Source organism: Littorina saxatilis, linkage group LG11, assembly GCF_037325665.1.
Source record: "Littorina saxatilis isolate snail1 linkage group LG11, US_GU_Lsax_2.0, whole genome shotgun sequence".
NCBI lineage: Eukaryota > Metazoa > Mollusca > Gastropoda > Littorinimorpha > Littorinidae > Littorina > Littorina saxatilis.
Window position 1 is genome coordinate 29,373,868 of NC_090255.1, and position 15,360 is coordinate 29,389,227.

Genomic DNA, 15,360 nt, shown 5'->3' on the forward strand with positions numbered 1-15,360 from the left:
TGCCAAAAAATTAAACATCGACATGATAATTAAAAGATTAATGTGTTTGAATTAACAAATGAACAATGAGTCTTGACCTAGAATTTTGTTTGGCAGGCAGAGTTATTTCCCTTTGTGGGACTTCTCAAAAGCTTCTGCATTTTGGAAGAAAAAGGGTGTTTTGTAGAGCCCCATGAAATGTGCGGAACGCATGCCAGGGCAAAAGGTTGTGATGCACGTGCTACAACAGGGTCCTGGCTATGAACATCGCTCACCAGCTTGTGTTTAAAGGTTGACACGCTGACACAATTATGCACAGTAGCACATGCCCCCACGAAGAAAACTGAGCGATTTGGATAGAGGAAGGGCAATAGGATGGCTACAAGACGATGTTGCTGCCAGGCAAGTGGCCCAGAGGCTTGCAGTGGCTCCCTCTGTCATCATCAGACTAAAACAGAGATTCCAAGCAACTGGAAGAGTGCAGGAGCGACAACGTTCTGGTCGGCCCAGAGTCACCACACAAAGAGAGGATCGCTTCATTCAGAGGCAGGCCATGCAACAAAGAATGGCTACAGCAAACAACATTAGACAACGCCTACAAGCTACCACCAACACTGTTGTTAGTGGTCAGACGATCCGAAACCGCTTACACAACTTTGGCTTGCGTGCAAGGCGTCCAGTCCGAGGAACAACCCTGACTGCTAATCACCGAGCAGCTCGCCGAGCCTGGTGCACTCAACATGTGAGGTGGCAACGTCAGCAGTGGGCTCAGGTGTTGTTTACAGATGAGACCCGCTTTTGCTTGGAACCTGCTGATGGTCGCATCCGAGTGTGGAGGTGTCGCAGAGAGCGCTTCGCAGAAGGCGCTGTTCTGGAACGACAGCGTTTTGGCGGAGGTTCTGTGATGGTCTGGGGGGGGGGGGGGGATCAGCACACGTCTAAGGACACCTCCGTACCATGTAGTGGGCAACTTGACCGGTGTCCGCTACCAGAATGAGATGCTGCAACCCCTGGTCGTTCCAGCCCTCCAAGCGATCGGCCCTCGTGCGATTCTTCAGGATGACAACGCACCTCCACTTCGCTCTGCAGCTGTAAACACCTTCATCCAGCAGGCCAGGGTCAACAGGATGCTGTGGCCAGCCAACAGCCCGGACCTGAACCCCATAGAGCACATGTGGGACGAGCTTTGTCGTCGGGTACAGCAACATCACCCTCCTCCTGCCAATCTGGGTCAACTGCTGCAATGGCTCCAGAAGGAGTGGAATGAGGTTCCCAGAGCATTCATATGCAACCTGATCCACTCCATGCGCCAACGATGTGTTGAATACCTGGCACACAACGGAGGGCACACGCGTTATTGACACTGATTCACATTGTTGTGAATTCCATTTTCGAGGGTTGTCATGTGCACGTTTGACACACTCTAGCTAAATTGTCGCTGCCGCATTCGATCTTTGCTTTGTTTGGCATTACTCCTTGGTTGTTCAATTACATAATTTTAAACAAATGAAAGAATTCGGTCCTGTGTGTTTTGTGTGGCGTGCTTGTAAAAAAGTGATCCTTAACTTTTTTTGAAGAGTGTATATATCATAAACAATACTTCATCGACTCCGTGTTGAGCGGTCAATATGATAATTACAATATTCATGGATTTATTGTCTGGTCCTGTCCTGTTTTCCCCGGCTTAGCAATTAATGAGAGACTCTGATACTGGTCGCTTGGTCGCATGTTATCTGAATCGCAATTATCTGAGGCGACGTGGAAAGTAAATCATGATGAAGCTGAAGCTGATTTTATGCTCACTTTTATTTCGTGGAGAAAAGAGTGTGGGAACGAAGTATGTGTGTGTGTGTCTGTCTGTCTGTGTCTGTATGTGTGTCTGTCTGAGTGTGTGTGTCTGTCTGTGTGTCTGTGTGTGTCTGTGTGTGTGTGTGTGTGTGTGTGTGTCTGTGTGTGTCTGTGTGTCTGTCTGTGTGTGTCTGTGTGTGTGTGTGATCAGTTTGCACTCATGCCATCTAGGCGCAGATACAGAGCTGCAAAGTGTAGAACCTCTCGCATGCGGAAGTCGTTTATTCCATCCGCCATCTCAGTTCTTAATGATACCACTTAGTGCATGCATGTGAAACTGAAAAATGTACAATGGTGTTTTCCTCAGAGCTAGCTAGGAATGCATTGTACTCTAATGTTGTCATGTTATTGTTGTGTTTTTTATCTTCATGTTTTAAAATTATCTCCACAACTTATAAAGTATACTTTTACACTAGAATTATGTTTAAACAAATTAAGTATGTATGTTTAATATTATTCTTATGAAGTTTTTTTACAACTATTTAGAATAGAACAGGATGGATGTTTTGAATGTCAATCACTGGGAGCAGTCAGAAGAGTAAGAATTTTGTTTTGTTCTCACTATCATTTGCTTATGAAGATCATGATGTTGTTCTATTGCTTAGTCAGTCCTAGAAATAATGTCCTAGACCTGTCTTACCTTGCTGTTATCAGTATTTTTTCCCTCTTTCATTACGATGCTATGGTATTTCTGTGGGTCTCCACATGTGTTTGTTTATAAGGCGGAAGTGACCTCCCCTTGTACACAATAGGCCCTCAGAGGAAGCCTACGGACAGACTAAAATAGAACATGCACATAACACAGAATGTCTGCACAGCACACACACACACACAGCAATACAGCACACCGTCTTGTACCTCCTTCTGCCCTGCCGAAGTCGGGGTATCCTTTTTGGTCCACCGAGCAATTGATGTCCACAGCCATGTGTGTCTCCTGCCTCCGAACCACTGTGCTCCGAACACACACGCTACAGAGCTCGACTCGATGTGCGCAGTTTCGTATAAAAATTATTTTCCAAAATTCCCCACTGTGTTTTATAAAATAATCATATTATGAAAGCACATACATTTTTATCTTAGTTGTTATGTATTTATTGTTAGTAAACATCGGCATTATTCATGTTTTACTTTAAACGCAATCATTGTTATTTATAGATCACAGGCACCTGATGTAAGTAGGTCACACACGTGTAAATGTTGTGCCCAGTCCTTGTTTTTGTTTCTGTTATTATTTTAGTTAGCAGGTCTAGTTGAACACGTATTAAGTATTATGTACCCACTACTAGTTATTGTGCATTTTAGTTAATGGACTGATGATGTCATTTGTATGGAGTCGACGCACGTGCGAGGATATGTATGTGTGGGAGGGGGGGGGGGCGCGGGAGATGGAAGCTTGCTGTATGTTATGTAATGTATATATTGTGTGTGATACGTGGAAATGTGATACAGATAAACATGACATTTAAGTCGAACTAACGTGTGTGCGGTTGTTTTGTTTTTATTTTTTTTATTTGGTTGTTGGGTGGGTTTGTTTTGGTGTGTGACAGTGTGTTGTTGGTGGGTTGTTGTTTTTTGTAGGGGGGGGGGGGGCAGACGGCGGAGGGGGTGGGGGGGTGGGGGAGCAGGGTTAGAAGGTAGAACCACAAGTAATGTCCCGTTACAGAAAGCTATTCATATAATTCTCCTAACGAACACAACTTCAAATCAAATTCACAAGCTGACTGCCCCAGGTCGACGCTTCATCGGAACATGAACCGCAACTCTACTAGCTTCCGGTGTGGCTACCCGTAATTACCTCTCTTTTCCTCTATCAATGCCCAGAGGGGGCGCAGCTGGTGTGAATGTACGATGGTGGCGCCACTGCTGAGACAGGGGATATATCATCGAGTGCTGGGTGATAGGATTGATGGGAGATCACTCGCTGTGCGTGTTTCGCCAATGATCTGCTTCTTGATCATTCTGCTTCTTTTACTTATGGTTGTTGGTGGTGGTCTTCTTCTTAATTGTGCCTGTTCGTGTTTATCTCCTTCTCCATGTTTATCTCCTTCTCCATGTTTTTCTCTTTCTTCTTCACGGGTTGTTATTCGTGTTGTTTTGCATTGTTGTGCCGATCGTGCTGTTGATTTTGTTGTGGTCCTTCTTTTCTCTCGTTCTTTTAGTTCTTCTTCTGTTTGTTTGTTTGTTTGTTTGTTTGTTTGTTTAACGCCCAGCCGATCACGAAGGGCCATATCAGGGCGGTGCTGCTTTGACATATAACGTGCGCCACACTCAAGACAGAAGTCGCAGCACAGGCTTCATGTCTCACCCAGTCACATTATTCTGACACCGGACCAACCAGTCCTAGCACTAACCCCATAATGCCAGACGCCAGGCGGAGCAGCCACTAGATTGCCAATTTTAAAGTCTTAGGTATGACCCGGCCGGGGTTCGAACCCACAACCTCCCTATCACGGGGCGGACGCCTTACCACTAGGCCAACCGTGCCGGTCTTCTTCTGTTTATTCTTCCTCTTTTTCTCTAACATTAAGATGGATATTTCGGGTCCTTTTTATCACAAAAAGCTCATGGTTTCATCCTGTCTGAAGAAGTTAGCCTTGGGGACTCGTGGCATGCTTCTCTTGTAAAATTCCATGTTTTAGTTGAAGGTGACAGCTAGATGAAAAAGGCCGCCTTGAATTTCAGGTGCATCCTTTTTTTCTTCTTCTTCTTCTTCTTTGTTGTTGTTGTATGTTTTGTGTGAATTTTACTCTGTTTCATCTTCTTCTGCGTTCGGGGGCTGCTACTCCCACGTACACTCGTAAGCACGAGTGGACATTTAGGTGTATATCCGTTTTTCACCGCCATTTTGGCAGTCATTCTCCGATTCCGAAGGATGCATGCTGAGTGGTCAATTTGTGTTTCCACAATCCACCGAATTCTAACATGGATTACAAGATCTTTTTTCGTGCGTACTTGGACTTGAGCTTGCGTGTACACACGAAGGGGGGTAAGGCACTAGCAGGTCTGCTCATTAGTTGAACTGGAAGATAGGAAACATCTACACCCTTTAACACACACACACACACACACACACACACACACACACACACACACACAGTCACACACACCTACACACACACACACACTCACACTTCACACACACACACACACACACACTCACACTTTACACATACACACACACACTCACACTTTACACACACACACACACACACACACTTCACACACACACACACACACACACACACACTCACACTTTAGACACACACACACACACTCACACTTCACACACACACACTCACACTTCACACACACACACACACACACACACGCACGAACGCACGCACAAACGAACGCACACACTCGCACAAACACGCACGCACACGCACGCACACACACACACACGTACCCACGAACGCACGCACGCACGCACACACGAACCCGCACACGCGCACAAACACGCACGCACACAAACACACACACACACACACAAACACACACACACACACATACAGGCAGGATGTCTTTCTTTCTTTCTTTCTTTCTTTGGTGTTTAACGTCGTTTTCAACCATTCAAGGTTATATCGCGACGGGGAAAGGGGGGAGATGGGATAGGGGAAAGGGGGGAGAAATTGTTTCTTGTTCACAAAAGCACTCAAAAAATTGCTCCAAGGGCTTGCAACGTAGTACAATATATGACCTTACTGGGAGAATGCAAGTTTCCAGTACAAAGGACTTAACATTTCTTACATACTGCTTGACTAAAATTTTTACAAACATTGACTATACATGTATTCTATACAAGAAACACTTAACAAGGGTAAAAGGAGAAACAGAACCGTTAGTCGCCTCTTACGACATGCTGGGTAGCATCGGGTAAATTCTTTCTCGTCCCAACCAATATGGGACTCCCCCTAACCCGCGGGGGGTACAGGCAGGATGACAGACAGAAAGACAGACAGACAGGCAGGCAGGCAGGAATCAGGAAGACAAGCTGACAGACAGAGACAGACAGACAGAGAAACGGAGAAGCACTGCGCACCCAACCTAACCAGCCGGTGATGGCCAAAACATACCGACAGTGTACATATGCCGTCAGCTACAAAATTGGAGAGAAAGTTCCGGATTGCCTGCTGTATTTATGTTTATGTTGCCGTAAGTAAAGATAGATGCCGAATCTCGTTCCTCGTTCCTGCTGGTGCCAAATGGGACCACCTGTTTGCACCGGGTGTTGTGCGTGATGTTCGTGTTGTGTGGTGCTGCTTTGATGCACTGATTTCACCCACAAATTCGCTGTTATTTTTTTATTGTAATTTAATCTTGGCGTTTCAATGACACCGATTCTGTGATGAATACTATAGGAACAAAAAGCCAATGTACCCTACATACGTGAGAAAGACCACTCATGAGATAACAATATCGTTCAAACCACACGTGTGTATATCATGTAAATGAGGTCGTGTCGAGTCAAACTAGTCTGGCAGGGACCTGCTTTTTCACTGCTTTTTGATGCCAAAGTCACCAAGACAAACGTCATTATGGAAACACTTTTGCGCCTGCTGTTTCCCCTGGTAGGAGTTTTAGAACTTACACGTCACGCTATGCTCTGTAGAGTGACGTGTCTTTGCGATGAAAGATTGCACGAGGCTTTGGAAGAGATCGAGGTTCGAATCGTTCACACGAGAAGGAGGAGAACTTCAATGATGCTTTGATCGGGCGTCAATCCACGATGACAACCTCGACGATTCAAATGAAGCCTAGCCTATCAATGTATAATTGTTCTTGTTCTTGATGTTTATGTTCTGCTTCTGTGGGTGTCTGTATCCATGAGTGATTGCTAAGAATGTCGTGGATCTTTTTGGTACAATTTTGAACTATCAGTGAATAAGATGGGGTTTTTGTGATTGTAACCGCCTGAAACTGCGAGGCAATGTTCCTTGTTGGTATAAGGACATTAAAATCTTTGAGTCTTTGAGTCTTGATTTGTTTTTGTTTGTTTGTTTGTTTGTTTGTTTGCTTAACGCCCAGCCGACCACGAAGGGCCATATCAGGGCGGTGCTGCTTTGACATATAACGTGCGCCATGCCACACACAAGACAGAAGTCGCAGCACAGGCTTCATGTCTCACCCAGTCACATTATTCTGACACCGGACCAACCAGTCCTAGCACTAACCCCATATATATAATGCCGGACGCCAGGCGGAGCAGCCACTAGATTGCCAATTTTAAAGTCTTAGGTATGACCCGGCCGGGGTTCGAACCCACGACCTCCCGATCACGGGGCGGACGCCTTACCACTAGGCCAACCGTGCCGGTCTTTGAGTCTTGAGTCCTGTTCCTTGGTGACTGATTTCTCTCACAATATGGCTGTTATTTCTTCTTGTTCTCCTTGTTCTTGATGTTCTTGTTCTCTTTCCGGGGACTCATTTCACTCACAATAAGGCAGTTATTTCTTCTTGTTATTGTTCTTGTTGTTCTTGTTCTGCTTCTGTTCCTTGGTGCACTGATTTCAACCACAATATGGCTGTTATTTCTTCTTGTTCTTGTTCGTGATGTTCTTCTTCTGCTTCTGTTCCGTGTTCACTGATTTGCCCCTTAATATGGCTGTTATATCTTCTTGTTCGTGTTCGTGATGTTCTTGTTCTGCTTCTGTTCCGTGATGCACTGAATTCACCCGGCCACAATATAGCTGTTATTTCTTTTTGTTGTCGTTCTGTTTCTGTTGCTTGGGGTTTGTGTTGATGTTTGATATGTGCCAATGTCATGACCTTAACCCATGTAACAGCTTTAGTAGATCTCTGGTCATTCACAAGATGGTTTACATAGGAAGGGACGCTTCTTTAACATGTTCTCTGTTTAAACGAGTTTGAAAAACAAAATCAAGTTGTATACATGACACTCTTTAGCAACACGACCATTAAGGCAGCGCTGACAATTACGCTGTCTTCTTCCGAACACTTTGGCGGCTTTGTCATCCCGAGGTAAATATAGCACATGTAATGATCGCTTTCAGCTTGCGTTATTACCTTTCGGTTGCTTCAGATTATTTCATAAAATGCCCAGAACGTGAGCAGTTAATGGCCTTTGTTCTGTTCTTTTTCTAGTTTGTCTATTTTTTTTATTTTTTTTATTGTTGGTGGTCTTTTGTAGAAAAAAAGCTATTCTTTCTGTCTTCCTTCCCTAAGTGTATAGTTATTTAAAGCCTGCACATGTATGAGTACATCGGACTGAGTAAATGATGGGGTGAAAACAGTCGTAAACGTAGAAGACAATGCATGTAGTACGGTATCAATCAATCAATCAATCAATGAGGCTTATATCGCGCATATTCCGTGGATACAGTTCTAGGCGCTCTGCAGTGATGCCGTGTGAGATGAAATTTTATACGGCCAGTAATTGCAGCCATTTCGGCGCATATTTACCTTTCACGGCCTATTATTCCAAGTCACACGGGTATAGGTAGACAATTATTAACTGTGCCTAAGCAATTTTGCCAGGAAAGACCCTTTTGTCAATCGTGGGGTCTTTAACGTGCACACCCAATGTAGTGTACACGGGGGGGAGAGTTCGGACACCGAAGAGAGTCTGCACACAAAGTTGACTCTGAAATAAATTTCCGCCGAACCTGGGATCGAACTCACGCTGACAGCGGCCAACTGAATACAAATCCAGCGCGCTACCAACTGAGCTATATCCCCGCACACTGGAGGGATGGTCTTACGCCTTGTAAGCCTGGGCAGACCTGAGACGGTAAACCGAACTGTTTTCACCAGAAGGAGTGTTGGATACTCTCGACGGGCGCAGTGGCCTAGTGGTAAGGTCGTGGGTTCGATTCCCGGCCGCTGCCGCCTGGTGGGTTAAGGGTGGAGATTTTTCCGATATCCCAGGTCAACTTATGAGCAGACCAAGTGCGCACGGAAAAGATCCTGTAATACATGCCAGAGTTCGGTGGGTTATAGAAACACAAAAATACCCAGCATGCTTCCTCCGAAAGCGGCGTATGGCTGCCTAAATGGCAGGGTAAAAACGGTTTTACACGTACAAATCCATTCGTGCATAAACACGAGGGAACGTGGGAGTTTCAGCCCATGAACGCAGAAAAAGAAGAAGAAGGATACTCTCAAGAACGACAACAACCAACCCCAAGCGTGCGTGCTTGTGCATTGTTTGTTTGTTTGCTTAACGCCCAGCCGACCACGAAGGGCCATATCAGGGCGGTGCTGCTTTGACATATAACGTGCGCCTCACACAAGACAGAAGTCGCAGCACAGGCTTCATGTCTCACCCAGTCACATTATTCTGACACCGGACCAACCAGTCCTAGCACTAACCCCATAATGCCAGACGCCAGGCGGAGCAGCCACTAGATTGCCAATTTTAAAGTCTTAGGTATGACCCGGCCGGGGTTCGAACCCACGACCTCCCGATCACGGGGCGGACGCCTTACCACTAGGCCAACCGTGCCGGTGTGCGTGTGCAAGTGTGAGTGTGTTTGTGCGTGTCCTTATCCGTAAGTGATTGCTTAGAAAATCTTAGATCGTTTTCGTGCAATTTTGAACTGTATGTAAATAAGAACAAAAATTAATTTGCCTGACACTGCGAGGCAATTTTCCTTGTTTGTAAAGGGACAGTAAAATAATTATATGAGTCTTGAGTCTTGAGTCTGTCTCCCCTTTCCCCATCTGTCTGTGCCGAAAATCTTGGAATGTGATTCCTACATTTCCATGAAATACACTTTGGATCTAGCTCAGACATGCACTTTCTTCAGTTGGTGTTTAACGTCGTTTTCAACCGTTCAAGGTTATATCGCGACGGGGAAAGGGGGGGGGGGGGTGGGGATGGGATAGAGCCACTTGTTAATTGTTTCCTGTTCACAAAAGCACTAATAAAACAAGTCGCGTAAGGCGAAAATACAACATTTAGTCAAGTAGCTGTCGAACTCACAGAATGAAACTGAACGCAATGCCATTTTTCAGCAAGACCGTATACTCGTAGCATCGTCAGTCCACCGCTCATGGCAAAGGCAGTGAAATTGACAAGAAGAGCGGGGTAGTAGTTGCGCTAAGAAGGATAGCACGCTTTTCTGTACCTCTCTTTGTTTTAACTTTCTGAGCGTGTTTTTAATCCAAACATATCATATCTATATGTTTTTGGAATCAGGAACCGACAAGGAATAAGATGAAAGTGTTTTTAAATTGATTTTGACAATTTAATTTTGATAATAATTTTTATATATTTAATTTTCAGAGCTTGTTTTTAATCGAAATATAACATATTTATATGTTTTTGGAATCAGAAAATGATGGAAAATAAGATGAACGTAAATTTGGATCGTTTTATAAATTTTTATTTTTTTTTACAATTTTCCGATTTTTAATGACCAAAGTCATTAATTAATTTTTAAGCCACCAAGCTGAAATGCAATACCGAAGTTCGGGCTTTGTCGAAGATTACTTGACCAAAATTTCAACCAATTTGGTTGAAAAATGAGAGCGTGACAGTGCCGCCTCAACTTTCACAAAAAGCCGGATATGACGTCATCGAAGACATTTATCAAAAAAGTGAAAAAAACGTTCGGGGATATCAATCCCAGGAACTCTCATGTAATATTTCATAAAGATCGGTCCAGTAGTTTGGTCTGAATCGCTCTACACACCCACACAGACAGACAGACAGACAGACACACACACACTCACACACACACACATACACCACGACCCTCGTCTCGATTCCCCCCTCTACGTTAAAATATTTAGTCAAAACTTGACTAAATATAAAAATTGCTCCAGGGACTTGCAACGTAGTACAATATATGACCTTACTGGGAGAATTCAAGTTTCCAGTACAAAGGACTTAACATTTCTTACATACTGCTTGACTAAAATCTTTACAAACATTGACTATAATTATTCTATACAAGAAACACTTAACAAGGGTAAAAGGAGAAACAGTATCCGTTAGTCGCCTCTTACTGACATGCCGGGGAGCATCGGGTAAATTCTTCCCCCTAACCCGCGGGGGGTAGACATGCACTGAGGCCGTAAATACAGGACAGTGATAACACAAAACAAATCATGAAGAGAAAGGGAGAATGTACGTTCTGGCTCACCGATTCCGACAGACCCTAAATATTAACGCAAAATAGGCTTCTGGACTAAACTTTTACTAAAATGAAACATGCGACAAAATCAGAAAAATACTGCATAAATCCATACAAAAAAAATACAGTAAAGTAAGGTTGTTTTGAACCAATGCCGGGTCTGTCGGAATCAGTAACCCAGAACCTGGTTAAGCCACTTTATTTTTAGACGCTCTCCAAACAGCCAGCGTGTGTTTGCCAGGCCTGCAACCTGGTTAAGCCACTTTATTTTTAGACGCTCTCCAAAGAGCCAGCGTGTGTTTGTCATTTTTCCTGGTGCTGTGGTGGTGTGAAGACGTGTTTTCTGTGAGAAAAGTGTTTTGCCTGTCTCAAGAATCTATAGGGTTAGCTCAGGACATCAAGAATTGTTAGATTATTCTAGGCGGCCAACAACTTTAATTCTACCTGACATGGAACAAGCTTGTAATGTCCCACTACCAGCGCCAACACCATCAGAATTTTGGACAGAAGAAGAACAGCATGTACTAGAAGAGAATAGAAAATATTTTGAGCAGATGGCCTTAATAGCAGTTAAGGCTAAAACAGAAGGATTAATGAGACTGCCCAAAAAACCAAAAAGGAAGATAGAAGATTTGTTCAAAGAAAAAGACGGAAAGAAAAAGAGAGTAGAACCAACAACGCCAAGTGATTTACATCACTATCTCGTTTCAAACCAAGCAGATGTTAGCCATGCTATATCCACAGAAGCTTTCACAAATGCTTATTTTGCTCAAGCAGAAAATGAAAAAGATATTGTGGAAAGACTGCAAAAAGGGATAAGAAATCTCAAAAGACAGGACGCACAACAAATCTTAATTTACATTCAGTTTGGACAGTTTTTGATTATGTGCAAACAATGGCAGGAGAAGCAAAGAAAAGAAGGGAGAATGAAAGAAACGTGGGCTGACTGGTTGAAAGCAAAAACTGGCTATTCCGATGTTCATGCGCGTAGACTACGCGCCGTTGCTAGATCGCTTTATGCATTTCCGCGATTTACCACTGTTGGTTTGCCAATCAGTTTTATCATGGGCAAACTTAAACAAATCGAAGAGATGCTCCAGATCGAAGAGTACAGAGAGTACTGGTCAGAAACGCCGCATATTCCTGTCACATCAGAGCTCCAACAGTCCCAGTCTTAGACTTACAGTGCTTGTTTGTGCGCAACAACAGAAGTATCACACTGCACCTGCACTGTTAGACAAGTGTTTAAATATAGTAACGATCATGCATGTACGGTTTCAAAAATAGTAATGACGTGATTCTAAATATAGTAACGATCATGCATGTACGGTTTCAAAAATAGTAATGACGTGATTCTAAATATAGTAACGATCATGCATGTACGGTTTCAAAAATAGTAATGACGTGATTCTAAATATAGTAACGATCATGCATGTACGGTTTCAAAAATAGTAATGACGTGATTCTAAATATAGTAACGATCATGCATGTACGGTTTGCTGCGCCTGCCCTGCTTTGGCTGTCTTCTTAATCATCCTGCTTCAACACCCTGCTTCAGCTGTGTTATTGTTTTTGCTTCACTCTGTTTCAACGCTTCGCTTCACTACGCTTCACTACGCTTCACTACGCTTCACTACGCTTCAATATTTAGGCTGCCTTCGGGCGGCCGCCGAGTGTTAACTTATTCAATTGACTTGTTTATTTTATTCAAGCTTTTGATAAGTGTACTTGGTGGCTGCTTTGAAACTCAACAAAGCCTACTAACTCCCCTTTCACAAACACTTCCCAAACGCAAGCAACTTCCTCTCCCCCGCTGCAGTCAAAACAAAGCTGTCATAGCGGGTTTTCCCGATTGACAAAAATTCTTATTACACACTCAGACTATTTGCGTTTATTCTCCAGTGCCCAATTGCATAAGAATATTCTGGTGATGAATAAACGCGCTTTGTGTCATTAGCATCTAAAGATTTCTTGTTTACAATAGTTGTGTTGATCTGATGAAGCGCGGAACTGATCTTAGGGTTGTCATGGTGAAACACTCGCTTCTGAAACAGTGCTTCCTTGTAGTTATCATGCGATATGCTCGACTTTACAACCTGTTTGCTTACACCCTTTGCTTTTTTAACCACCCCTTTCTCACTTGCAACACTGTACATCTTTGCACGCAATCCAACATACTCCTTAATTATCTTCCCATTCATTTCATCTTTCATCTTTCCAATAACCTTCTTGTTAACATTTGAGTGCAATGGTGATTCTTTAGGGTAGTCGCAAGTGTCATAAAAAGAATCTTTTCCTTTTACTGCAGGACTTTCAGCTTCTAGATCTTTGTAAATGTCATCCGCTGGAATGTCAAGTAAGAATGAATCTGTGTCTGTGTAAAGTACTCTCGATTTGGGATATCTTGGTTTCAGATAATCATACAAAAACTCAAGCATCAACAGTTTTGACAACTCTAGCACAGTAAAGCCTATGAATACTGGTTTGTCAAGCTTGACTACAAGTTTTTTCATTAAGATACCATACAGCTGTTCATGAAAGTATTTAAAGTTTTGATACTGTGGTTTGGATGTCAGCTTGATGGCCTCATTTTCTCTTGTAACAAGTCTAACATCCTTTCTCTTGTGTGGGTTTTCCATTGTCTTACCAAAGCAACTGTTGTTCATCAGTTTAAAAAAGTCTTTCTCTGATGCATCAGCGGCTTTGGTTCTCAGTTCTGTGTTTTTCATGATGTAAGGTTTCATAAACTGTTCTTGATCAAATAAAATTATACGATGAACAGCCTTCAAAATCAATCCATGTCTAATGTAAAACTGTAACAGTCTGTAGTGACACACATACTTCTTTTTGTGAAACAGATTGGGCACCAGCTTTGGAGGTTCTCTTGGGTTTACTTTTAACCTCTCAGCCGCTAAAGGATAATCATTATGTAGATCATGAAGTGATAGTGGATAGTCTAAGTCAACTTCTAGTATCCATCCCTTTCGACTGTCTGGGCCTGCTTTTAATATTGTCAGCACAACACATTGTGAAAATGGTCCTGAATAGATCTTAAAGTTCCGAAGTGGAAGCGTCTGACACATTGCCCAACCATACAAATTGTTTGCATCTAGATACATGATGTAATTAGAAGGTTTCATAGGATCAAAGTCGTCCAAGTATTTGTTGTTGGCTTTGCAGTAATTGTGTGAAGCCATACTGATTCCTCCACGTAGTCCATTTTCAATCATCTGAAGTGTAGGTAGATCTGATAGCAAGTCAATCTTTACTCCTGTAAATCTAAGAAATGCATCCCAGCTCATGCCTGGTGCAGATATGTAATGTGAAGGATCTAGATTGTAGTGCTTCATACATGTTCTTCTGTAATTCTCAAATATATCTGCAAGTAAACAAACATCAGCCAACAAATATTGATCATGATAATCACCCATTGTATTACATCCTAATTTATTCCATGCAGTCTTAGCGTGTTCATAGTCTTCGTCACTTATACCTTTACCCTTCAGCCGTGAGAAGTAAGCATCCTTTGGTGGTAACTCATCTTCATCAAACCTCTCCCACGAATCCATGTATTCATATGGATAGACTCCCTTTCTAACTAAGTCACTGTCAAAGTACTTACATGTGATTGGGAAAGCAGTTAGTGATGAAGATAAAGACTCAAGTGTTCCCATCAGATGTTGAGCAGAATCGTAGAAGTGTAAACTATTCAGAGTAAAGGCCATGTACTTTTCTGAAGACTGCGCAATGCATCTTGCTTTGTATTCATCAGTTACTGCCTGCATGATCAGATGTGAATCATAACCGCGCAAGTTATGGAAGAAGATTGGAAGCTTCCAAGTCTTAGGATCAAACTTTAATTGTAGATTACATTTGCTGTGTGCTGCTCCTCGGAACTGCCCACTTACATGATCATGATCTCTTACTATTGGATTGTCTGTGTTTGGTGTTAGACTTTGTTCGCATATCCAACACTGTGTGGTAGAGTTAAACTGTTCTTGGTCTTCAGGTTTCATAACAATGTCTGAAAGATTCAGTTGTTTGGAGCAGTCATTTCGCACTTGGTTCATTTGCTGTAAGAAGTTCTTTGCTGCATTAGGTCCTCTGTACAATTGCGGTTTAGAATGTTTACCATCTGAACTAACAACAATAAATGCATATGAACAGACTTGATGATTACTTAGAGTTACTGTTTTAGGCAGGTCTTTTGGTAAAGGTCCTTCATATGGCACAATGATAGATTCAAAGTCAGCATAAACAACATAAGGACTTTTCTGTAGTTTGCATACATTCTTAAAATACACTTTGCTGTCTGGCGGCGGTGTTGTTAACTTCACAACCGCATCATCAACGCTCTTACAATGTTGCTTGTGTATAAGTGCTGCATGAATTGATGGAATACGCAAGAGACATCGCCTACAAAAGTCTTGTTTAC